The sequence below is a fragment of the Excalfactoria chinensis genome, chromosome 3, assembly GCF_039878825.1.
Source record: "Excalfactoria chinensis isolate bCotChi1 chromosome 3, bCotChi1.hap2, whole genome shotgun sequence".
Taxonomy (NCBI): Eukaryota; Metazoa; Chordata; class Aves; order Galliformes; family Phasianidae; genus Excalfactoria; species Excalfactoria chinensis.
Genome location: NC_092827.1, coordinates 80,873,399 through 80,900,788, shown reverse-complemented (window position 1 = coordinate 80,900,788; position 27,390 = coordinate 80,873,399). Strand labels below are relative to the sequence as shown.

The window sequence follows — 27,390 nt, the reverse complement described above, 5'->3', positions numbered from 1 at the left end:
CAGCATCTCCATAAGGGTTTTATTTCTGTGCACTTTGCAGTTTTAAATTCCAAGCTTTGAGATCTGGTACTTCCACATCTAAAATTTACTCGTGTAGCTCTTTATGTATGGAGTGGTGTCTTCTGAAGTAATTTTTCTGGAATATACTTGGGTTTCACTGTTTATAAGTGGATAAGACAAGTCTTACCTCACTATTGAATTGTAGGTCTCTTTCTTATTTTTCCTTTTTCCTTTTTTTAGAGAAGCATAGGGGAAGGCAGAATCTGGTTACCAAACCTCAGCATTATTGATTTCTCTCTTTTGTACAGCAAGCCATATATTCTTCATCTGTGCAGAAGTGGACATAAAGGCTGGAATAGCAGAGACTGAAGCAAGATAAAGTTTATCCATGTTCAACCTGAATATTCCTGGAGTACTTGCTACCACTGAGATGGAGAAGTCATGCTTGTCAGGGGACAACAGATCTCCTCCTTACCTCCCTCCTTCCTCAGACCTTCCTTCCACCGAGACCTTTGCAGAGGAGAGCAGTCCGTCCGCCTCACCTGGGTGGTTGGCACCAAGATGCTCCTTTCAGATCACACTCCTCAGATCAGGGCCAACATTAAAACTCTGACAGAATTTGGTGACAGAGCTTTTTGTCCTGGTGCAACCAGCTGCAGTGTTGTCTCTGAATTTTACCTGGGTTCTGAGTGTTTCGGACTCTAATTTCTTTTCCTACATGAAGCTTTCAAATGCACAGTGCCTCAGGACTTAAGCACCTGAATTTCTTGCTGGATCTGGTGCACAGTGCTACTCTTGGCTACGCCAAAGTGTTAAGATAGCAACAGTGTGTGAGGAACCTCCATTCTGTGAAAAAAATATAATAAAGAGTTTTATGCAGAAAACATCAGTGTATCTTAGCTGCCAGTTTTCCACAAGGTGATGCAATGTGTTTTCTTATTAGCTAGCATTAAAGAAAGCTTCCTCTCTCTCTCTCTCTCTGAAATAACCAGAAGGTCTTCTGTTGACTATAAAAAATGTTTTTAGGGCCATCTTTGGCTTAAATTATGCCTGAAGGTAAAGGGGAGAATGTCACCCCATCTATCTCACCAGTTCCTAGTGTTAGAAAGTAGCAATTATTTTCCCAAGTTTCAACTGGAAAAAAAATAAATAAATAAAATAAAGTTAAATTCTCTGTTTTTCATGCCACCATAGTGCATTTCTAACCTTACCTTATCTCTTGTCAGTTGTCTCATGCATCTTGTAGCAGTCCTTGGAGGCTGTGGGAAGAAGCACCTTCTTTTGGCCATCTTATTGTTTCATCTGATGAAACTAAAATGACAACAGATCAACATTAAGATCTGGAACTAAGGAGACAGAAGCCAAAATATCATTTAGCTGAGCCCTCAACATGTCAGTGCTCATTTTCTTTTCCGGTAGGTTGCATCTTCACATAGTTTTAAACCAGCCATAATTAGTAATTAATAGAGGGAATACATAATCACTAGCAAGTGACAACAGAGGTTGATGTCATCATCAATGCAACCAGAATTTCAAAACTACAGTAACCAAATTCCCTCTCTCTGCCCCATCCCTGTTACGTCAAGCTTGCTGTAGAGCATGAAACAACATGGCTTCCATGGATGCTCTATTACTATCACTGCACTGCCAAAATTAATAATCTTTTTGTTTCTGTTATTTGACTGGCCTAGATGGACAGGCAGATTATTTAATCCATGAATGTGCTGTCCTGAGAAAGTGAAACTTCTGTTAGTAACAGGTAAGTTTACCTTCCTGAGCAGTGCTTGACAAGTTAGTGTTCTTGTCTTGAAGTGTTTTTACATTGTTTTCAGGGAACAGTACTCTGTGGTTGTAATTTATATTGAATTTCTAGAATAAAACCTTTTGGGTCCTAACCACAGGGGCAAGCAGCTTCTTGTGTGCCTTTATATTTGTTATTTTAGTACCGGTATTTTGTAACTAAAGAGGGATGATTTTCAAGTGGATTTGAGTATATATCCAATAATTATCTGAGTGTCTCTTTCTGGAGACATGTTGAAAAGTTAGTGAGATTTTGGTGCCTGTGAGAGGATCTAAGAGGATGGAAGCTTTGATGATATCGGTATGATCATGCAATAGGTATGACTAAAATAGCTTCACGGATCATCTCTGGAAGTGAGAATTTAGACTGTTTTGTCAGTTCTGACCGTTCTACAATTTATCCATGCCTATATTCCCTTTGCTGCTAATAGGATTAATCACACTAGTGCCACAATGGCACTTTAGCCTTAAGCAGCTGGCCTCCACACTGATACACAAGCGAGCATGTCAGCTACTGCTGACTATGATGCAGAGAACAAATTAACCAACAACTGGACTGACTCTGTTTTCAGCCATAGATAACTAAAATCTATTTTAATCATTTCAGTCACAGGGAAGGTATGTTCTAAATGTGTTGTGTCAAAACATCCTGAACAGTGACATGTAATCCCAGGCACACATTTTGTTCTTGATTACATTTGCAAATTCAACCTCAGTCCTTTCAAGGCATTTTGAATTTAAAGTAATATTGTTAAATGCTTATGTTCTTAGTATTTAACTTAAGCACTGCCTCAATAAAGGACGTCAGTATGGTAATTCATTTATTTACCGAATGTTCTGTCTTATCAACTGACAAATTTCACAGATCTGACTCCCCTCAGGAGATTTCAGTATTCTCCAACATACAATAGCAGGAGAAAAGGAGATCTTAAAAAAAAATAAATAAATAAAGTCTTTTCCAAACAGTTAAATGAATATGTATCCTATCTGAAATGTGGATGCCTCTCACCAGCAACATCACAAGACCCTCCAGTGTCTGCTCTCTGCTTCTGAACCCACTGTTTCCATAAAAGTTGATGAGGATCAATGTCTGCCAGGTCCTGCTAAAACCGTGCAGGGAAACAACTCCCAGATATCTAATTTTCTAAAGCTATAATAGGGTTTCTTACACTGACTCACCCTGAATGCTTCTGCTGTGTTAGCTTGTGTACCTAATTTCCAGAATTTTACATTTCTATGCAAAACTCTTCTTTGGAAATTTGTGGTTATTTCTAAGCCTTGTATTTTTCTACCGGAAGAGAAGCTTGAATGTGTGGGATGGTGCGTGAGTGTCTCAGTGTTGCCATAACATTTCCAGCAGGAAAATTTTTCATCTGAATGCTAAACATAGAGTTCTTAATAGTTAGTTCTTAAAAATACACATCCTCTCATAAATTTGTGCTCTGCCCATGACATTTTTCCATTAGGGATAAACGCACTTAGAAGGCACATTTCCATGTGAATGGCAAGATACTTTGCAATCATTGTGTGAACTAAAAGGGGAAATATTAATCATCAATTTTAGACTATTTTATTTATACCAAGAAATAGACAATTCTAATGCTAATTAAACTCTTGCAAGTATGTGAGCAGTAAAATGTTGTCCAAGATCAATTGTTGGTTCATTTTATGTCATTTGCACCTGTATTTTGGATTGAATAGACCAAACTGAAGATAAATAGGGGTAGAATATGTGAAAGTGCTTGCAAAGCAGAGATGTGAGTAGTTTGAAAGAAACAAAAGCTGAAGAAGAAAAATATATTCCGATTAGCTTGTAGTGTTGGTGGGAGAATTTCTCCTCACCTCCTGTGGGAAGTGGTACTAAAATATCTGTTCTCATAGAGTTCTACATTAACACAGGATTCATGCAAAAGTGGGAGCTTCAGTCAGTGTCTGAGTTTGTATCTCAAAGGATTTAGATCTACATCTGGCCACTACCTAAGTAATGCACTTTGACACAAACTACTGCTGGCATTGCTGCTAATTATAAACAATTGTTTGCAAAGTTGAGCATCACTTGAAAAGGTGATAAAGGCACGATGAGCATGATCCAGACTTTTCAGTTGTCAACCTGTTCTGTAATGGATGTAAGGTATACTTCTAAAAAAAAAAAAAAAAAAAAAAAAAAAAAAAGGAATGCCAGTTATGTTTGCAAGTGGCTTCAGATTAACAAGGGCACGTATAATCCAAAGTACTATTTAAAGGTCAGAGAAAAGTGTAAAGGTTAAACCCTGCTGGTTTTTTTTTCATGTTGGACTACAGGGAGTTCAAAAAGAAGCCCAAGTCTACTCTCAGTTACACTAGTGTGAATTTAGTATTCACAAGGGTTTGGACTTAGTTGAATTGATATGGATTTACAGCACAAGGGCTATCAGCTGTGACCATGTAGTACTGCAGTGCTGCTTTACTTCTTGACTGGGAGAACAGGTTTTGTCCCACTGCCACTTTCCCCTATAAGGGAAATATATATACATCCATGTAACTTTGCCCACAGAGTTTTCAAAGTAGAAAAATTACCTTAGGTACTCTGAATATACAGTAAAGATTGAGAATAAATACATTGGAAATGGTGACTTCTATATTAAATAAGCATATCTGATGCTCAGTATGTGGTAGTAGGAATTTCATGATCCCATCAGCAGTTCTACAGCATTTTTAAATATGGTTCATCTGGTGGATTACATTTTACATGGGCCAGTTTCTTAAGAGTGAGATCATCTTATTCCTATTCCTATAATTACCTATCAGGAGACACACCACTGAGAAGAAGAATGTCTTATCTCAAATGAGATTTCCAGCTAAGATCATCTTAGCAAATACATAAAAGCACTGTGACTCTAGGGTGACTTTACATTTTCTTTTTTACCTCTTTTTCTATTATTAGTTATAATAAAACCAATTTGGTAAAAAGTGTCCACCAGTATATGAGAATATTCACATCTGAATCTCTTCTTCCTGTGGAGATCCTTTAAGTATCCTCCTTGGGCCCCACTCACATTTCCTGAGGACAGCAGTTCTTCCAAGGGGTGTGTTGGTTCACGGTCACTCTTGATACAAACCACAGATACGATGCTGTTGAGCTGTAGGGCAGAGCCTTCACCTCTCTGGCATCAACACTACCCACCAAGAGCTCATCTGTAGTTGCTCTTTCATGGCCACATCCCTGAGCAGTAACTACTGGAGTAGGTTGCTTGAAGAAAATGTATAGAGTTTAGTAATAAATACACAAGGAGAACACAAACCACATTCTGCATATTCCCCTCAGTCATTTTCCCAGGATGGTATCTGGAGAATTAGCTGAGTTAAGAGCAACAAGGAGCCTTGTACAGTCTTTTAATTCCCAGTTGGTCTTACAGGCTCTTTACAATTGCCTGCTTCTGTGTCTTTTCCACAGTTCCTCCCCGACTGGCTCCTATCATTTCACATTCTCTCTGTGCTGTGTCTCCAGGTGCCCCTTCAGCACCTCTACTGTTCCCCAGAGCTTCTGCCCTTGCTTGCACCGAGCTATCCCACAGCTTTCTTCTGTTTATGTTTGCACTTCACATGTGGTTCTCACAGCACAGTTCCTTATCTGATTTCCAAATAACCTAGCACTGCAGAAAAGGTTCTTACAATTTCCCCCCCCCCCCCCCCCCCCCTTTTTTTTATATATTTTTCCGCTATAAAACTCTCTGAAGGAATCAAACAATGCTTAAGTCCAGATCCATTCAGACAGAGGGACCAAACATAAGAGGCCAACCTCAGAAGTGGTGGTTGTTTCTCAGTACACCCAAAATATTCCTAAGAAAACACTGCATGGTTCTGAAAATGAAGACTGGTCTCATGATGCACCTTACAACTCATGCCTTGATAAAGTGCAAGACTCTTCCTCTCTTTGATCAGATATCTGGAAAGCACTTCTGGCAAGAATGTTTGCCTGTGTGACATCAGTTTTTGTGTTTATTTTTTTCCTTTTCAGTCTTCACTAACATTCATACAGAAAGTTAAAACTACTGATAGAAAATAGATCCACAAGAATGAGAACTTGGGCAATGTGTATTCATTTTAAAAGTTGAGGAAATATTGATGGAAAGCACTTCTGCATTTTCCATTGGAATTACTGAAAAGATTTGATTAAATGTATAAACTTCACTTTGCTATTGAAGTTCAGAAAGCATGTTTGGAATAACAATTATTTTATTAACATACCGACATGATCTAGTCAAACAAAATTAAATGTGTTCTGGGGTAATAAAATGTAAAGCCTTATTTAAGTACTTTTGCTTTTTAAAAACAATGAAGAGAAAGGGATTTCTGCAGAAGTAGAATGATATTCCCACAAAAATGGCAAATTAAAATCGCTAACCTCAGCCTTGCCATAAGCATCCTTTTCCTCAGTAATGAACCAGCTGTCCTCAGAGGCAAATTTTGGTTTCTCTTGGCAAAAATACATAAAATACAATGTTACACTATTATTAAAATATGATAAGTTGTCCCTAAGCTGTTCCTACTTAATATGGGAGTAGAAGACCAAAAGGTTGCTCTCAGAATTAAAATCCTCAGAGTTTTCGGGACACAGGGAAGCTTCTGAGGGAAAAGTTTAATTTTAAATAAGGAATCATATTATAGATTCAGAGGTGTCAGTTTGTACTAGGTTTTCCTAACTGTGAAACATGGGCGATATTTCTTACCATGCTCAGAGCAGCTGACACGCTTTAGTTTGAAGAAACACTCGATTTTCCTTGTCCCCTTGATTGCTTCAGTGCACCAGGGTCTGCAATTTCAGCATTTTGTTGTGACATAGTTGTTATCTGCTACCTCAAAGTTTTGATGGTGCCGTGTATGTACATGATGCCTCATAAGCAGTAAGGTTCAAAATTGCTGAACTTGTGCACTCATGCATTACTCTACTACATGCATGAATAATCTAGTTAATGAAAAGATGGCCAGGGGAAAGTATAGCCTTTCTGTAAGCTTGGGATGTGAGGGGTAACACGGGCCATGGTTGGCACTGGTAAGACCTAAAACTGCCACTGACCCACTGCATGATTCTAAGGAAGTCATTTCACCTTTCTATTGTGCTTTTCTTCTCAGCCTTCCTCTCTCCAACCCGCCAGCCCTTCACAGCAAGATCTGTCTCTTACGATATGTGTCTCACAGCAGGAGCTCAGCTGGGGTTTCCAAATTAGAGCTGATTGGGAATATTTCAACAAAATGAATTTTCATTAGAAAGTGTACCTTTGTTTCTGTGCAGTTCTACAGCGTGGTTGAGAGGATGCTCACCCAATATGAGGGGATGTAAATTCAAATAACGACTCTGAAGAATATGTTTTTATAAGAAGTAGATCATCCGTAGCAGGAGCTGTGGAGTGCAGCCTGCCCTAGGATAATTATCAGTCTGTGGATGAATTGGCACATTCATCTCTAGCTGGAGAGACAGCAGGTTAGGAATCTGAACCTGAGTAACCTGTATGTTATGTTGGTGAGATAGTATGCAGTCTCTTTCTCCCCCACCACCTCCCCTCTCTCTCCCCCCTCCCCACCTCCCCCCCCCCCTTTTTTTTTTTTTTTTTTTTTTTTTTTTTGTGCTGGTTTATCTTCTGAAACTTTCTAAAAGGGCTGGATTTGCTGCAGGGAAAGGACTGGAACACCAGTGAAATCCTGTGATGTTTCATGGTGTGTCTTTAATTAGTCTCACTTGATTCTACTCTGAACTCTACAATCTGTTAACTGCGAGATCAGACATATTTTATCTTGTAAAATATTTATAGTCTAAAGGCGACAGACAGGTTCAGAGTAAATCATGACCAAATACCTGAAGAGAGCTAATGATGAATCTGACAACTAACGATGGGATCTGATGACTACTAGGAACAAGCTGTACCAAATCTTGGACACCTGCAGCACTGCGTTCTGTTCTGGGGCCCCTCAGCATAAGAAGGACATGGACCTGTTGGAGCTGTTCCAGAGAAGGCCATGAGGATGCTCAGATGGCTGGAGCACCTTTCCTGTGGAGACTGGTTGAGAGAGTTGGGGTTACTCAGTCTGTAGAAGAGAAGGTTCCAGAGAGACCTCATTGCAGCCTCACTGCACCCAAAGGGAGCCTGAAAGAAAGATGTGGAGGGACTCTTTATAAAGGATCATAGTGATAAGACAAGGATTAATGGCTTTAAATCAGAATAGGACAGATTTAGATTAGCTGTTCACAGTGGGGTGGTGAGACAGTGGCATAGGCTGCCCCAGGAAGCTGTGGATGCCCCATCCCTGGAGGTGTTCCAGGCCAGACTGGATGGGGCTTTGGCCAACCTGGTCTACTGAGAAGTGCCTTTGCCCATGGCAGCAAGTTTGGAACTAGATGGTTTTTAATGTCCCTTCTATCCCAAGTATTCTGTGATTCTATGAAGACATGAAGGAGATGGCAGTAGGCCTGTGTGAGCAAAGAGATAAGTAAAGTAAATCATAAGAAAGTACAGTAGAGAGAACAGAGGAAAATAAAGCATGGAATTAGGGAGATGGTATGGGGTTTTAGTAAGTTTTACTGTGTTGTAATGAGAGAAAAGAAACAAGTAGGAATTTCCAAAAGTGATAAAATTACAGCTTTTAGAATATTTCCCTAATAGTTAACCAAGCACTAATGTGAATGGAATACTCCAAAGACAGAAGCACTCTAGAAATCTTTTGTTTTTATTTAAAAAAATGTGATGAAGCAGATCTTCCCTTTCTGCCAGCCTAAGTTGCTAACAGCTTAGAACACCAAAGCAGTACCAAAATGGCAGCACTGAAGGTGTGTTTTCTCCCTTTCGTAGCTCCACTTCAGCTTCTTTCACTGACTGCCAGTCTAAAAGAGGTTGCATTTTTAACCCACAGAGCAGCTGAGTCATATTCAATTCAAATGCTGGATACTCTGTGAATAGTTCACAAGAGTATGACTATACTACCTCTGTGACATCTTCAAAGAATACGCGAAGTATCATTTGCTGAAATAGCAGCTCTGTAAATGCGTCTCCAGAGGGCAGGATGGTGACCCTTATTACTTCTTCAGAAACAAACAAATAAAACCAAACAAAAAAAGAAAAAAAATCCACTCCTTTTACATGGCATAAAAACCCAATGAACTATAGAAGCTGTTGTAGAAAAAGGGTTTGCCCGTGAACCTCCTGCTTTGTAAACTGAGATTTAAAAGAGAAAAAAACAAAAAGACAAACAGGCACTGACCTGTGAGCGAGAGTTAAGCAAACACGTAGATGAATTCAGAGATGCCAACCTGTGATGGGGAAATACCCAGCGTAAGCACTGAAGAAATGTTTACAGAGGAAAGATCTGTGGATTTTCAGGCAGTGGAACAGCGGTGGTTACCTCTTGCTGAAACACTGTAGCCGCAACGAAGTGGCAAAGACGACAACTGACATGTCAGAGACACGTAAACCCATCTTACAGGGCTGACAATTTGGTATGATTGCTCTCCAAAGATAACTTTATAACTTGCTGAAGTGTGATTTAAGGATGCCCTGGAGCAGCACTAACCTGTGTACCTTTCTTGTGGATAACTTTTATAAGCTATAGCTTTAGTTAATAGCTTATGCAATTTTTCATTTGACCTACGGGTATCCCATGTGGGTGGGATTTTCAAAAACACCCAAGCCCAGACCCACAAAGGGATTTACACAGGGATGATTACACCTATAAAGCACACAGGGAGTGGAGCAGAGTCCTGGCTCCAGCTTAGCCTGTGACCTAGGAAGGAGGCAGGAAAGGGGCTGCAACACCCTTAAATGTTCACACAGAAATCTACCCGTGTTCAAGCAAAATTGCTCTGGCCATGTGTTGACGTCTTCACTCTCTTCCCTCTGAAATGAAGTAAAATTAGGTGCTGGCCAAGTGTTCTTGAATAGACCAGATTGAATCTTTATTTTTCCAGTTTAGCTTTGACCCTTTCTAAACCATATTTACTAAGAAGTATTTCATCAAGTAGACTACACCAGCTGGAAAAAAAAAAAAAAAAAATAAAAATGTGTGTTTTTGTTTTGGTTGTTTTGGTTTTTTTTTCAGATGAATTATTGTATATAGACACAAGAATAAAAAGAATGATAAAAGGTATAATACAATATCCAGTCTAGTCCCACTGATGTTAGATTGCTAAATCTGAATCAGCCAACTATCTCTGTGTGCAACTTGAACTGTAGATCTCTGAATACACCATCCCTTTTTCATGCTAACAAAGAAGGGTTCACTCTTCGTAAGTGAAAACAGTAGTATAAATCATATCTTCCATGAAAAACAAGCCACAAACAGCAGTATTTCTTCTGTAAATAAGCCTTTGAGGAAGCTGATTTATTTCCATTTTTTTCCTTTTCAAAGCTGAACTGTACCCTGTGTCATCCGGAAGGTGGTTTCAAAGGCCATAAATGGTCAAACTAAATAAATAGCAGAGAATATCCTTACAACAACATGCTATAAAATAGGCAGAATACTGTCAACTTCTGCATGAACGCTAGATGTCAATTGGCTTCCTCAGACCCAGAGACTTTTCAGAGTATCTCTAAAATGTAAAATGAAGGTTGAATGGGCCTTGTGGATAGTGGGCAGTTACCTCCTGCTTTCTGAAGGCAGTGCCTCTCAGAGCCATGTCCTGGCCCCAGCCAGTGGCCAAATTTACACTCCTAAATGTATGAAAGGCAGTAGAGTGTCTCAAGGCTACTTAGACCTCAAACCAGGCTGATCAAGTGGTAGCAGGACATGCTACATGTTATAGCATGCTATGTTATAGAACATGTTATAGGGTGCTCTAAGCTTATATAGTTCATTTGCCTTGAAGATATTTGTCAGAACAGCTGATGAACAAGCAACACACTCTTTCCTAAGACTGGCATGATTTTAAGGTAGTCAGAAAATAACCTTTTCTTCAGTGTATTTTGTAGGCATAGTGATTTCAGGTCATATCCTGAAGAAAATCATCACAAAGTATTTGATCACTCAACTCCTAAGAGTGAAATGTGGGTCCTGTGGAATCTGAATGGTTATAAGTGTGCACAACATGGAACAATATGTTTGTAATGGGGTAGAAGTTGGTACAGTGAATGGAAAAAGAGCAAAGCAGATTCTAACCTAAAGATCTTGCACCCTGGCTCTTGATAAGAAGTCAAATAAAGAACTTCATTCTGTTTGGTACTCCAGAATGTGAGACCTCTTGTCCTCACTGATAAAGAAAGCAACACTAATACATAAGTAGCAGAGAAATCAAAACAAAATAATTTCAGACACTTTCTACTTCATAGGAAGAACTAAACCAGTGCGGTTGTCCCTCAGCATCAAAAACCAAAAATAAATGAATAAATAAATAAAGAGAAGATTCTCTGTCAGGTGAAATGCACCAATCACCATTTGCTGCAAACGTATGTTGTTGTTCTAGTACTATATTCTTTTTGCACTCTGTAGCTCTCAAATGAGGAAAAATCTGAGGATGACACTTTAGGATAATAGAAAGGGGAAGCAGGTTTCTTTTTAAACCTCCCTAGTTTGGAGAAGTAAGAAGATGTGTCTTCATTGTAAAGGCAGGGAAAACAAAGGAAAAGTGACTCTAAAGTAGCATCTGCATTCAGATTTGAAGTTAATCTTTTCAAAACCTTACACATATATTTTGTGGGTTTAAGAATTACATTGGAACAAGATAATTGTGAACTACTTGAAAAGGAACAGAAACATGAAAGCAGTCTGGGGCAGGTGGGTTGTATTTCTGAGTCTGCCTTAAAGTCAGTCATTCTTCCTCTATTTCAGGATCTGGTCTAGAAGAGGGTACTATTAGTATTTCCTCTCACCTAATGATTGTCAGTTATTGTTCATTTTAATCAAAGGTGCCATCAGAGGCTGTTTCTTAGTGTATATCATTTCTTTGGCCAGCACAAAGGGATTTGTGTTTTTCTTGTCATCTTTGGTGCAGAAATAGTATAAATACATTCAACGTTGCAGTTATAAACAAAGTCTTTAAAATAACATGTAAAACACATATAGTATTAACCTAAGTAGTGGAAATCAGGTAACAAAGCACAAAGACAGAAAGAAGGCATAAAATTAGCCTTGGCCAAATGGTTTCTACCTCATTTCTTTTTGTCCCGCTCTGACTGGTGTAACTTATAATTAGGCTCTGCCTGCAGTGGTGTGGTTCCAAAGAACTGTGGATTAAGGAGAAACTCTAGAATTTCTCCATAACTTGACAAGTTATAACCTGAAAGCTACACTTAGTCCATTAAAGATTTTTCACAGTGACATTTTAGTGCAGCTAGGGAAATACACCACTTTGCCATTTATCATTTTCAGGGCATGGACAATGAAAAGGAGGTTACTATGAAGAACAAAATAAAATGGATTACATGTATAGAAGTGAGGTGAAGAATGGTGATAAATATACACCACTGAATGTCAGCAAATGTCACTTGAGAAGCCATTTGCAGCTACCAGAACTGCCTTCCAAACCAGCAAAAGTAGCAAAACCAGGCAAAACAAGTTGGGTGTACTCACTTCCACATGAATAAGCAATAAACCTCTCTGAAGTTCCACCAGAAAGTTGTTAAACTTGATAGATGAATCTTTTCAAAATTGCTCTGTTGCATATAGTATATGGCAACAAAAGACTATGGATGGTTTAAAGTGAAAAAGAGAAAGCCTTGCTGAGAACACAGTGATTTAAGCATTTTTGTTCAAACATTCATATTCTGCTTTGTATTAAAGGGACAGTTTTAACAAAGGAATGATTCATCACATCACTTTTTCTTCCATTGCTCTTTTTTCACGTTTGAGTTTCATCTGACATTCAGTCTATTGCATTATTACCATTACTCCTTTAAATCTATTTGCCTTTCTCCTTTAAATCTATTTGCCTGTTGGAGTAGAAGTCCAACAGGAGTTTTACTTTAATCAGTTCAGGGCTGGTAGGCAAAAATGTTGACCCAAATGAAAGCTTATCTGCTGTGAAACTTCTAATGGTAGCTGTCTAGCATACTAGGTACATGTAAGCGAAAGATTTCTCTGGTCTGTCGAGGAGCATCTCATTTGTACATCTATGGATCAGCTTCATTGTGATTTTTGACATGTTGACGTGGAAAAGGCTCTCATTGTGAATGTTATGATATTTGAGAGACAACGTGAAGATTCCTTCAGGCTTCTTTTCAATCTGTCTGTCCGCTGCCTCTTGAACCACTGCTCTTCAATGATAATAAACTAAAGTGAAGGTCTCTGACTCAGAATATATCTCTGAGGAAAAGTGAGAGTTCTTAAAATTTCAGAAACTCAGACTTTCGTATTTAATTTTCCATGAGATTCTTCCTCCCAAATTCTAATTTATCTTAGTAAAATCAGAAACAGACTGCATCATTTGGATTTCATGAGACTGATATCCCCAGATGCCACACTCATGCAAATTTCAGATCAATTTTGTTTTCATTAGTGAAAAGCAGTAACATAAACAGGGTCATACAGAGATTCCTTTATTCAAAATATTTCCTATGTATTAAGATAAACAGCTTGTAGAACAGTTTCTGTTAAATTTCTTACCGTATATTCCCATTAAATATATAAGGATCAATCCTACAATGACATCCTAAAACCCAGGAGTTTAAATCTTTGAACAGAACAAATTTCTTCTACTTACAGAACATGTAGATGGAATACGGGCGAACCTTCCTTTCTTGGGCAGGGTGTTTCAACAACAAAATTTCTTTGTAAGAGTCTTCACTCTATTCGTGTAAACTCAAAATCAAATTTGATCCTTTGTTGTCAATCTGAACCCTTTATTAAATTAAATGTAAAGCTTGTTTTATAGATGAACAATGAGAATCAGAAAACAAACATTAAATCAATGAGTTGTACTCAGCACTGCATGAACTTTCCCAAACTGCTCCCTGCCCTCTCTCCCTGATTCTTTGAAAACTGAAGTAATCTTTGAGGCAAAACAGGCATTTGACAGCATCCATCATACAGAAGCTCTATAGCAGTTGTGCAGCTTCCGTTAGTCTTGTTTTGAATCTCTCTGTCAGTTTGAGTAGACACAATGGCATCTCAAGTAGCGATATGCTGAGGAGACAAGGACTGTGTCAGGTGCAACAAAGGGGAAAAAATGTATCAGTTTGTTACCTCGCCATAAATATGAGAGCTCCAAAAAGTTTCTCCTTTTACATATAAATGTGTAGTTCAATCAGAAACACGGAAAAGCTTATTTACTTTAAATACGTGATGTTTAATCTATGTTATGCAATAGTACAATTAATGCTCTTAAGAAATTCTGAGATGTATTATATATGTACACAGTCATTTTCAAAACAGACAAAAAATACACTTTCTAACAGGGGATTTGAAAAGAATTCTACACCAAGAAGTATTCCCTTAATTCTTGAATAAATAGGCAGCACATAAGTAAATATGCTGATCTAGTAAAAAATACCAAAATGAAACTTCTGGTTTGAAGCCTTCTTAGTCTAATGGTTTCAACTTTTAGTCCTTCCTTCCTTGGTCTTAGGCTTGAAAGCTGCTATCCACACCCCAAACTTGGTGTAAGCTACTGATTGTGTTAGGAAAGCACCCGACGGCTTTGGATCAGGCCCTCTGGCCTCTGGTCTTGATCCTGCAGGCATGGATCAGCCCAAAGCCAATCTACACTGTACTGTACCTTCAAGTCCCTGAAATGCAGCTGTTGAAATACATGCAAAATCTCTGAAGCTCTTAATCAGATGGGTCTTTGCCTTTGGAAAGAATGGAAGTTTTGCCTAAATAAAACAGTGCACAATTTGGATCTGTACAGATGGTAATAATAAATAATCATAGTTTCTGTTATAAGGAGTTCTCTTTAATACGTTCATCTTTCTAAATAGAAAGTTCTGGGACAGGGAGGGGGGAAGATCATTTTTTGTCCTTTTTTATTTTAAAGGCTAAACACTGTAATGCTAGCTAAATAGAAATTCTTGTCTGTTAATAGGTTCCTTTAGTTTGTAATAAATAGGAAAGCTAATTACAAAAATTTGGTAGTTGGTATGCATTAGCTTTTGTGAGTCCTTTCTTTACAGGCTTCATTGACATTCAATATGGCAAGCTTCCTTTGAAACATATTTATAAAATAACTACAGTATAATTAAACCAACAAAGCCATCTTTTAAGTAAGCTTAATAGCTCAGTTCTCCACTCTGTACATTTTTTTATTTTAAGGAGGAAAAACAGTTATGCTCCAATTCTACTGTATATTTCATTTGGCATCTCATATTTCCTTTCCATTTGCGATCTGTGCATATCTAATTCTTGACAACTGTGATTGCTAGTAAGTGTACATGAAAAACATGCTTCAGAGGATCTTCCACGGGAATATTTTTGTTAATGAAAAGTGAAACATATCTTGGCAAATACAATATATGTGATACATATATGCATATATACATATTTTAATAGCTAATACTGGTGTCATTAATAAGCAAAAATGGATTCATATATATGGCAGGTAATAATCGAAGTGGATGCTATTTAATAAATGTAACTTAAAATATTTTAATTATATAAAAGCAATAGGTAAATAAAAGCAATTACATTTAATTTTGCTTTCAGCCCGTGAACATTTTCTATAAGCTTTAATAGAGGTGAGAGCTTGTGCAGAAGGCTAATGGTAGAGTCGGTGTTAGCATTATTCATTAGGGTGTCTAAGTAGTACTTATTCTGAGATATTTCTCTGGAAGACGAAAATGTTCTTGGTAAGGGTACTTGGATCCTGATAACCCTAATTCATAACAATATCCCCCTCATTCAGAAAATTAAAGTTTACAGAGTCCTTGGCAGTTTGAAAATCTTCCTACTATTTAGAATCAAGATTGTGTTTACTAAGGACAAGCTAAGAAGTGATAGCTCACGTTATAATAAGTGGAACCTCATAACTGTTTCTTAAACTCTGTCCTCGATAGGCATAATAACACTGAGACCACATTTACGATATGGTGAATAAAACAGTTGACATCATTGTTATAATCTTTATTTAAAACTGTTACCAAGGTTACAAATTACCATCACTGTGTGCAACAGGTCCCACTGAAGCAGTATCATTACAGATTAACTGTAATGTGTAGGATTATAATAAAAGGCATAAGGGATTATGCACAAGCAAAAAATGCTAGAAATAACACAAATACGTCTACATTATACAGCACATCGCTTTGCAAAACCCCTGTTCCTGATGCTGAAAATACACAATGTGGCTTTTTGCTTAATTTGGGCATTTAGATGTTAGATGTTAACCATATCCTGAAGCGCCTTTACCAATGTCAGAACAGAGGGGGTAGGGTTTATCTCAACCTATAAAACCTGTGGAAATGCTCTCACATATTCTCCGCTCTTAGTAGAGCACCTGGTTTACAGGAAAATATGTCTCCATTGTGTGAGGCGGGGCTGCAATACAAGAAAACAGCCTGTGGCTGCGTGACACACAGCCTCCAGGCTCCATGCAGACCCTAGCCTGTACCAGTGGGTCGGTGGACACCAGCCTTGCCCCACCACAGAGCCCTGGGTATGGTGGCTGCCACCTTCCCTGGCCCCAGAGGTGGGGGGTGGGGGGGGGTTGTTCTTGAGTTACAGGGAGGCAAAAAGGGAAAGAGAGGGGGTAAGTGATCTTCCACTGGCCACCCCTGGCTGGCACCTCCACCTCCCCACTAAGTCCTGTACCCTGCCCTCAACTTAATGACACAAATCCGAGCTCTTAAAGTCTTTGGGACTGATCGTACTCGCTCATTTATAAATAATGATCTCCATATAGATGTATAACAACAACATACCAGGAGTGTTTGGGAAGAAATCCGATTAAAGTCTATAGCATTTTTTTTCCCTCTCTCTCCTAGAGCAAAAGTCTGGCCACAGGTCAGCTGCAGCGGTCAGCCTAAGCCGCGGGGTTAAAGGGAAGAAAAAGCTCCAAGCGAGCCACTTTCCCTCCGGCAGGGGCTGCCGGCGAACGGTTCGACCCACCGGGCTGCGGCCGCCGTCCCTCCCTCCAGCCCGGCCTAGAAGCCTAGGTCGCGCCGCCGGCGGGCGCGCTGAGTGTTTTGCGGGGTGGCAGTCGCTGACCCGCTTGGAGCGTGAACTCCGCGGCCGCAGCCGATTTCCCCCCGGCGCCAGCAGCCCCTGAGCAGAGGCGTGGGGCCGCCCCGCTCCGCCCGGCCCGGGGTGGCGGTGACGCAGAAAGATTCTTTCCTTTCCTCTTTCGGGCGATTTAGGGGAATAGAAAAACAAACATCGGGCCCCTTCTTGAAACCGGAGGAGAAAGCTCAGAAGGGAAAGAGAACAGGGCACATCCTTTTAGAGGAAGGACAAGGGTTCTCTCAGGAGGGAAAACAAAAGATGACAGTGGTGGCTGTAACCCCACCATGAACTAGGGACCTCCCGGGCACGCTCGGAGCGCTAACCTCCCCGGACTTCCCATTACCTCTCCATGACACTTCACTAATGCTCACACAATGGCCAACTGAGCAGTTTAAGTAAAGATATTTTAACCTGAACTAAACATTGTCTCCAGACAATAGGATGCAAAGCAACATCTGGTAGCACACATAAACAATGCTGGGCAACAGCATATGCTCAACGTCTGGAAGTTTATGTCAACACTAAGCAGCCAAGAAGGCTGTCGCTGCTCGGTATGAAATCTTCATAAATAGCAGTTTGCTGCTCTTCCAAGGTGAGCAGCTCAGAACCTTCCTCCCGGGACACCCTTTTTAGCTTGAGGTTACGCGGCAAGAAATCTTCGGGCCCCACTCGTGCTCCCTCCCTCCCTCGGAACGAGAAAACACGAGGCGGCCCCGGGGAAGGAGTAGGGGCAGCCCCGGGCTCCCCGTCGCAGCTGCGGCTTCAGTGGGCACAACCCCGGCCGCAGCCGCTCTTGGAGGTGGCCGACGCTGAATGGCCAGCTTCAGGGAAGCGCCTCTTTCAAGAGGAGGCTCTAGGCTAATGAAACAACGGGAGATGACTATTGCAAACAGCTGTTCCTCATACATATTTCATTATACAATCAGATAATGCGTCTTACCACCTTCTCAATTATTCACAGATAAACATTATCAAGACGTTTTGACATCTGTCTTAGGGCCTGCTATTAATTTAGTAATCACCGTGGTTAAAAATATATGGGCACTGCACCTCACTAAAACTCTGATTTCACTTACGGGGACAACTTCCTTAGCGGCTCGCGCTAAGCAGGACGAACTACATCAGGACAAGAAAAGCCCTGAGACGGGGGTGGGAAGGGAACATCCTTACACTGCAGCCCTCGGGTCGGGCTGGGGGTCGTTTGTCGAGCCCAGCGCACAGACCTCGCCGGCAGGGATGAAGCGCCGGAGGAAGCCGGTGCACCCTGCCCTCGGCTGTCCAAGAAACCACCCGGAATAGTCGCGTTTGCTCCTCCGGTCGGGCTCTTGGCACCTGCGCTCCCGCCCCTCGGAGGGCACTCATCGCGGCTCAGCAGTATCTGCTGCCTCCCGCTGCACCCCGGTGCCGGTGGCCGCTCAGTTCCCCGGAGACACAGAGCCCGCGGCTGCCTGGCCGGACTCTCGCTTAGAGAAACGTCGGGGAAGTTGGACACAAAGTTTGTTTCTTTGCTGCTCGGGTTGGTTGTTAAATCACAGGGTTTAGAGTGTCGAGGAGTCTGAAAGCTGCCTCTTTGGTGTCTCTTTCTTTGTAATAATCCCTTTTCTGAAAGGACATCCCCAGCAAACAGAGGCATACGTTCACAACCACTAGATGCGACCCCACGAACGAGCGAAAGGGGAGAATCGCACCTCGCCCACTTCGTTTCAGAGCTCTATGGACTCAATGAAACCACCGCCCTTCTCTTTCCCCTTCCTCACGCTGCCGTTTTTAACCACGAGCTTCACACGAGAGCAAAAACTCCCTGCTTCACGAACCCCCAGTGCCCAGCTAACGGGATGCGGGCAGGAGGACGAGCTCTTTTTCCCGTCCTGCCACAGCAGTTTCGTCTGCATACTTCTTCCCAAAGCTGAGCTCTCGCCGCTGGAGCGGAGCTTTTCTGCCCATAGGCACGGAGCGCAGCTTTCGGACTGTCCCGCTGCTCCCTCCGATCGCAGCCGTTGCCCCGGCGGTGACACTCGGAGCTGTACCGGCGGACGTGGCTGCGGGGGGGCTCCACTCAGCGCGTCCCGGCGTGCGGCTGTTTGCCTTAAAGCCTCAACGGGAGTCACGGGCGTGAATTTCACTTTAATTTTGCGCCAAGAAGAAAAAAAAAAAAAAAAAAAAAAAAAAAAAAAAAGGAAAAAAAAAGCTCTTGCAGGTGGCAGAAGACAGAGAGGATCTCGGGTCAGTAAGGAGAAGATGCTCTGGGAAATGGAAATCAAATTTCTACTGCTCGCTCCGCAGAGCTGAGTGCCTCTCCTTCCCTTGAACAACGGGAGGATGAGAGGTGAGCTCTAAGTGTCTGTTTCGAAACTACCTTGAAGCCACCATTCTTAAAGCCAGAACCAAGAAAATGGGGCTGTGGATGTGCGGAGGGGAGACCCTTCCACCCCAGCACCACTGATCGTATTTTCCAGTTCCAGAATAAAAGCAGAGCTGCGCTGCTGGCAGCTCCCTGCCAGACGTTCCCGCTTCGGTTCTTCTCCCCTCTCGGAGCCCCTCCGTGCCCACCTGGCTCTTGACCTCAGCCCTCCGAAGCCTTTTTGTGGTGTCAGTGTTGCACTCTCTGCCGGCGCCCCACTTGCTGTCCCCACCCCAGCCGCAAGACGTCCTTCACCCTATTGATTGCACTATGGCCAAACAGGGCGAAAAGACGAGAATTGTATTCGACAGATGCTGCTCACTCGTGAATAACAGGTTCAGTGCATACGGTATCTCTCGCCATTATCCTGTAAGTTAATATTGAGTAGCAATAGCTGTCTAAATATCAAAATCTATTTATAGGGGATGCAGAGCCATGACCTCCCCATCTGACCTTCAGTAACTGCAGGCTGGAAAACAGGGCAAAGGGGGGGGAAAGGAGGAAAAGCCCGATATTACAGAGATGCGCAGGGTGGGGCTGGGCCGACCCGTCTTTGTTCCGCAGTCCGCGGGGGAGCTGGGACCTTCGGGACAGCACCGGCCCTGAGGGCCCCTGGAGGAGCGGCTCTGGCTGACTTCGTGTCCCCGCTGGGAGCGCACTGTGGCTTCGGCCTCATATGGCCATCTACAAAAGTTGGGGATTTTTCATGTTTAAAAAAAAAAAGGAAAAGAAAAAGAAGCCCCCGTGGCAGCCCCCCAGGCACCCTGTTCTCCTCCAGGTCGGGAGGGAATGCTTCGTGGGGTCCCATGGGATCAAGCACCGATATTACAAAGCTCATTCCCCGCAGGGAGCGATCCCAAATCCCACCGCACTTCTGCCTTTTGCGGGACCGTCGGAACACGTCCAGCCCGAGCTCACCGCCGTGTCCAACTGCCAGGCCGCCCTTCCCCCGCCCAGCCCGACCGCTCCCGGCTCGAACATGGCGCCCGCGAGAGCGGGGAAGCGTTTCTTTCGCTGTTCGACGGCTGAGATGCGCTCCCTGAAGGTCACGGCGGGCGCCGCGCCCCTTGGCAGCCGTACACGGCGGGGCCGCGCCGACGGCAGCGCCCGCAGCGGGGACAGAGGGGAGGCGGCACTCCCGGAGCCAGAAGCACCCCGCGTCACCTCGGCTTGCAGCTTCACCCCCGTGCAGGAGGGAAACGCACCTAGTTTCCCTTTTTGTTTTAGTAGGGGAAAAGAAATACGGGGCCTCCGAGGGTGTCGTGCCTCGTAGGTGGAAATGAAATGGCTCCAATCTCGCCCGTGACCCCGTGAGATTTCGGGAACCCCAATAAAACGAGAAGAGTGATTTATTTCTTTTTCAAACTAGTCCTTGGCGTTTTCGTCCCGCTTGGGGAAAGTGTCTGGGGGGAAAAAATCCCCCCTAAACTAAAGGCAGAGCACTCGGAAACGGTCTCCTTTTAAACCTTGGGGCTCGGTACTGCATCAGGCTCAGCGATATTGCATTCCTGAGAAAATAGAGTGGGCATTAGGAGAGGAATCTCCTCTTCCTAATGAATATTTACCCCGAGGTCATTACATCCGTAATGGTCCCCGCTCAGCTCACCTTGCTCCCCTCTTTCCCTGCCAGGGGCTGGGATTTCAAGCACAATGCCCTCGGTTTTAAAGTGCCGCGTACCATTTAATGGCGGGGTGCAGGCGAGGTTAGAATATTATTGACTTCCCGCAATATATAAGATGGATACATTTAAGACTTTTAACTTTTCTGTTGCGGTGACACGCCGTATTTTTATGAGATACCTATTATGTAGACAGAAGCATTGTGCTGGAGCTGCCTCACAGTTGCTGGATCGTTTCTATCAGATGAAAGATTTTGAATAGTTTTCTTTCAACAATGCATCCTTTTGGTCTCGATACAAAGCATGTAGGCATGGTATACACTTAAACAGCTCTGTCACGGAGCGAGATTAAACAGAGTATATATCGGATTCTGTCGGCAGCATAATGCGCGCGGAGAACAGAATGGAGCTCCCCTCGCCGCTGAAGGAGCCCATTAAGGGCTGATGTCCTGGCTGCGTCTCCCACATTTCCCTTATCTGCGAGATTCGCTAAGCTGTTAAAAATCTTTACAACCGGGCTTTAAAACCGTCCGTTTCTTACGGAAGGACCGAGTTTGATAACGGAGTCCTTTAACAAAACCGCTGCGCTCTGCCCAGGGGGGGGTACATTACGCGTAATCTGCGGGTCCGTCTCGACGGCCGAGCGGCGTGCAGGAGGGGCACACGGCACCGCCGCCGCTCAGCCCCGAGCCCCGCGGCCGCCCCCGGCCTCACCTCGAAGCGGGCACTGCCCCCCCGGAGGGGAGCGGGCGGCGGGGCGCTGCACTGCTTTGAGCTGCGGGCGGGGGGGGGTTGCGCGGAGCCGGCCTCAGCCCCGTGCCGGGGGCTGCGGGCGGAGGGCGCAGCCCGCGGGGGCTCCGCGCCGCGCGGTTCCTCCTTCAGTGCTCACTCAAGCGACTTGAGCGGAGTGCACGTGCTGAGCCCAACTTTCCTCTCCCCCTCTCCCAGCTTTGTGCTCTGCGCTGATTGAGTCCCCATATTAAGCTCGAGATCCTTTCTAAGCAACTGCTAAGAAGTCAAGAGCATCCTTGCCTGCTTTCTCTCCGTGGCCTTTCATGCCCTCAATTTGTTATTCTACTGACACTTTTCTTAAAGTTAGCGCCCAGCATTGAAACATTAGCGACAAAAGCCCTGGAAAATCTCTCCCTCCTCAGCGCTAAATCCCCTAATGGGTCAGTGCGCCTCGAATTTTTATTTGATTTCCAATAATCTCTCGCGCCTAAATATTAAACCTCCCTCAGCCCAGCACCTCACCTATGGGATATTTTTTCAGCTTCGCTTTGGAAAGAGCGGACGCTCCGATCTCCCCCCACGTGCACCCTCCGATTTATAAACGAGGGCATACAGATGTATTCGTGTGCATCAGCCTCCCCGGATCTGCGCTAACGCTCTCATTCTGGATCAAAACAACGCATCCCGGCGCTCCGCTCCACAAGCTCATCTATCGAACGAAACTGCGCTACAGTTGCGCCTTCTCCAGCAAACCTCCATCTCTGTTTTACACAGTTGTTAAATATCTCCTCATTTCATTTCTCAGTTTCAATATGCATCACGGTAAATGTTACTTGGGAGGTCTTTCGTGTCTCCAAGCTCCTTCGGCTCATCTTTTCCTTTCTTTTAATCTTGTTATGCGAAATTACGTACAGTTCTCATGAAGTCCAGCGAGTATAACTTTCTTTTTTCTTTTTTTTTTTTTTTTCTTTCTTTAAATAATCTAGATTTTTTAAAGTTCTAATCTTGGAGTTTTACAGAAAATCCCATTTATTTAAAGTCCATGTTCCTACCTCGTGTTTTCTGGTTGAGGCTCTCTAAGTCCTCTTCACTTCATTACGCGGATTGCGCGAAATGATTCTTCAGCTCTGATTTAAATAAGTTTTAGTGTGAGCTCCGAATGACCATTATCCCTTAACCTGAGGTCAAGTGAACGGGAATTTACATGACAAAGAATAATGCCCATTTTGTCCGATATGAAACAACTTCACCTTCGGCATCATTAAGAAGAATTTAGTACTTCTTTCAGGGGTTGGGATTTGTTGGTTTTGTGGAGGGTTTTTTTTGGGGGGAGGGGAAGGAGGAGGGGGTTGTGTTATTTTGTTGTTGTTGGTTTTTTTGTTTAATTTTTTTTCCTAGTAAACAGTTGGCTATGCACGGTGCCATTTCCCTTTTCTAAATCCCAATACAAAGGCCAACTTCTCTCGCTCTCGAATTTCGGCATTATTTGTAGAGCAGAGCCTTAAGTAGAGCACATTTGCACCTGCTGGTATTTAAACTTCAGCATATCGGCTGGGGAGGACTTATCAGTGCGGCGCACTGCCTCGAAACAAATTAACACTCTCCATTAAAGTCAGAGCGGGGAGGAGGGAGATGTGACCATTTCAGACGCTGTCCCGGATGATGTCCCCAGCATATCGGAGGGAATCACTCGGTGGCCGTATAGCGGCAATCCCGCTTGGCCTCCCCCTCGCCCAGACACACGATCTCCCAAATTTCAGCTTCTTTCCGGACACTTGAACGCTATGAGCACTTTCCTGCCCAGAGCGGTGCCCTGGGGTGAAGGCTGCAAGCAGGCAGACAGACGTACACACGGCTGCAGCCCGGGGTTCATATCCTCACCCCCGTCAGAGCCCTTTCCCCCAAATCTGTGCCGTGCTCTCGGTGCTTCTCCCTCTGCTACGGTCACTCGCAGCGGAGCTCGCACACACGCACACACACACACACACAAAGAGGAGGCGAGGAAGTGAGCTTAATCCAAATATCAAACTTACCGTCCGCAGAGCGTCCCGCCTCGCCAAAGTTCAGCTCTGCAGCTTTCAGAGCTGCGCCCGGGGGAAGGGGCTGCTGCGGGCTGAGGGCCACACGCAGGTGCCGGGCCCACGCCTCTGCCCTCCCGGGGTCGGGGATGGAGATCCCTGCCCGTCTCAGGCAGCTCGGGATCGAGCGACCCGAGAGGGGCAGGGATCCCCATCCCCGGGATGCCCTCGGGCGATGCGAGGGAGGGAGAGGCGGCCGTGCGCGCTGCGGTGGGTGTCTGTGCGTGCAGTGCTTGTTGACGGCTGCGGCGGGGAAGCGGCAGCTTTTCGTGTTTACAACCGGCTCCGGCTCCGAACGGGGAGATGCAGTTCAAGCAGCGCTCCTGCGTGTTGTCTAGCTCTTAACCGGAGCTTTGCTCAGTCATCGAGAGCAATAGAAAGTATATGGAAATCAATATATAGACAGTGTGGAGGGCAGATAATGGATTCGAGTCAGTGAGTGTTATAATCTGCATTATGGGCTTCCTATTGTTTAGACCGAGCACAAATTTCCAAAGGCTGAAATGTTGCTTGGTTGTTGTTTTTTTTTTTCCCCTCTCTCCCTTCTTTTTGGAGGGCTTTGTGTGCATAGGGGGAGGGGGCGTTAAATCCTCCTGCCACCATTATCGCCCCCCCCACCCCCCTCTCCTCCCGCCCCATCTGATTTTAAAGGTAGTGCTTTCACGGCGAAGCTAATGACTTTCATTTAATTGAACGTGCCCTGATGTAGCGGATTGTTCTCTCGGCCCGGCGCCTTTGTTGTTTTGTTGTTTTTTTTTTGGGGGGGGGGAGGAGGTGCGGAAATAAAGCCAATCAAACCTTTTGTCACGGCCCTATTCTCCCTCAGGGTCTCCCAAACATTTGTTTGAATCATTCACCTCGAGAACCGAAAATACTAATTGATTTTAAAATGCCAGCCCGGAGGGACGGGGAGCTGGGCTGGATATTACCGGCGAAGAGCGAACCTCCACCTGCCCGCAGCGGAACCTCAGCACCGCTGCCCTCGCCCGGAGCCGAGGCCGGGGTCGGGCTGCTCCCCACGGGACAACGGAACCGCATCCTCGGTCCCCCCTCTGGCCCCTTCCCCTCCGCGTTTCCTCGGTGGTTGCGGCCCGGGCAGGGGTGGGCTCCGCGAGGCGGGGAGGGGATCCCGGTCCGGGCGGCGCGGCCTCATTCAGGGAAGAATTTTGATGCGATTCATTAGAAGTAACGAGTTGACATAAGGTAAATCTACATCGAGGGGGCCTTTCTTTGAGTGCACGGGGAAGCTTCATTAAGCAGCGCTAACAAGGCGTGCAAATGCTCTGATTGGGCAGCTTGCTCGGAACGCCGGGGCCTTAGCAGGATGCCCACCTAATGAGGGTCACCACAAGAGACTGATAAAATATTCACATTTTCCATCGCACCGGGAACTTTGCACTGAAGGAGAAAGTTGGGGCAACTGCGCGGCTGTATGCCCCAGGGCGACAGAGCCGGGTGGGAAAGCAATCGGCCTCGCAGCCCGGCGCTCTCTGCTCGCTGTGCTCCGGACGTGTGCTCGTTGGAACCTTGGAACCGGCGGCACACTACTCACGCCTCCTCTTTTTTTTTCTTTCTCCTCCAGTCTAATTATGTTTAATGCGCTGATAAATAAATAACTTGTCTGCGAGGATCCACGCTTTTCCTCTTTTTTTTTTTTTTTTTTTTTCTTTGTGTGTGTGTGTGTGTGTGGCAGAATTATTAGGAGCAGCCCGACGGCTCTAATGATGCGTCAATCACCGCCGCGTTGCCTCTCGCTGCGAACATGTCACCCTCGGTACACAGCACCTCTCCGCTCCTCGGCGCCGCACTTAAGGCTGTCCCCTCCTCCCCCCGCGATGCATTTCTCCAAGTTTTCATTGCTAGGTTACGATTTCTAATTAGAGCTAAGTATTTCACTTAATATTTAATTTAGACGCCCAGCACGAGTATCATACCTAGATCAGTCAATCAAGTGTCCCTTGCTGATAGCGCGGCACCGAGAGGAGTTGGGCTGCGCTGGGAGCGGTGCTGCTCTGCGCGCAGGTAACGGGCGGTGTTGGGGGCGGCGGAGCGCGGTGTGAGGCTCCCAAACCCACTCCGTGCCGCGAGCCGCGCTCCTTTCCCCCTCCTTGAAAAATAAATCGAAATGGGTACCTCGTGCTTTCCTCCCGCAGCGGCTGTGTTCCCGCAGGACGAAATGTATGTGTGTGAAGCGGTGAGGGGGGAGGCGGGAGGGGGGGTTGGGGGGTGCACAAAAGTTTAACTTGGGAGCTGCGGCGCTGCTTGGGAGCAGCCATAAAATCCCCCCCTCGGCTTCTTAAGCCAATCCAAACCGTTAAAGAAAAAAAAAAAAAATTCCCTTGCCCACATGTCGCTGAGCACAACCGGTTCAGCACACATTGCATCAACAGGATTGAGTTACGGGAGCCGAATGGGCCACATCTTACACACCCATCAAATGCGCATTCATTTATCTCGGGAAATCGGGGCAGAAGGGAGAGAGAAAGGAAGAAAGAGAGAAAGAGAGGAAAGGAAGCAGGAGGACACACGCGTTTGTCAAGACGGCAGCTATTCTGATCTGTCAGCCCTTACCACTGCAGAATGACAAAAAAAATCAATTACATCCTCATGAAAATAATAATCATAAAACCGGGCCGGGCGAACGCCGTGGCTCCTCCATCCCCTGCCCCTCTCTCCTCTTCTTCCCCCCACCTCTCCCTCCCCGTATCCACGCTCTCCGCCCGCCGCTGCCTCGACCCCACGGACCCCCGCTCCTTCCCGGAGTGGAGTGAGCGGCCCCTGCGAGCGGCGGCGAAGTCCCTCCCGATCCGGGATGTAGGGGCACCAACGAGGCAGCAGAAAATCGCAGCCTCACGGGAGCTGCCATCAAAACAAGCGGTGAAATAAAAGAGCTTCCCTCTCTGCTTCCTTTCCTCTCCCCGGAAAAGTCCTTCAGGTCGGCGGCCCGGCACACACAACTTCGCTGGGCTCCCTTCGATAGACAGCACAGGCTCGTCCCGGCTTATTGAGGGGGAGGTGGGTTTTTGTTTTTCGGGGTTTTTTTCTCTCTTTTTTTGGGGGGGAGGAAAAGGGAAGGGGGGGAAACGGGGGGGGGGGGGGGGGGGGGGGAGGAGGGGATGTGTCCCTGCCCTGCAGAGCCACATGTCATTCTAGCAGCTAAAACAATTAATCATGTGGGATCAGGGTGACTGCAGACGGCGGCCGGCAGCGCCGAGGGGGCACCACGCCTGCCACCCCCCGCACCCCCAGCCCCGGTGCCGCGGGGAGGGGAAGGGCCGGGGCCCTATTCTGCACCCCCGGGACGGTCCCCCGTGGGACCTCCGTCCACCCGTAGGAAACTTACAGGATCCGGAAAGGATTTTCCCAGCCGAGAGGGCAGTCTCTGCCCAGCCCCATCCTTCGCCGCGCTCCCGCCGCCTCCGGCCGCGCCTGCTGTGCGCGCAGCCCCACGCGGCCCCGCGCTCCGCGCAGCTCCGCGCCGCTGCGCCCTGGGGGCCGCGGGGGTTGGGGGTTGAGCATGCCCGGTGGTTGCAGCGCTGCGCCCTCCGAGTCCGGGCTCGGCATTAGGCGATCCCATTGACAGTTTGCAGCCAGCAGCTGCAGTCATTAAAAGCCATTTACACCCTGGCCTCCTCACACAAAGATA

General features: G+C 45.1%; 1 long non-coding RNA gene across 2 annotated transcripts; it reads right to left on the bottom strand.

Moving 5' to 3' along the window:
- On the bottom strand, positions 1 to 27,222 carry LOC140250117 (uncharacterized). 2 transcript variants are annotated; one of them, XR_011903112.1, is made up of 4 exons: positions 27,088 to 27,222; positions 4,758 to 5,029; positions 1,212 to 1,311; positions 2 to 846 (listed from the first exon to the last, which is right to left on the bottom strand). It is a non-coding gene; the product is annotated as an uncharacterized lncRNA (long non-coding RNA). The 2 variants fall into 2 exon arrangements; XR_011903111.1 differs by lacking the exon at positions 4,758 to 5,029 and having other exon boundaries at positions 1 to 846; positions 27,088 to 27,206.
- Between the last annotated feature and the right edge of the window lie 168 nt (positions 27,223 to 27,390).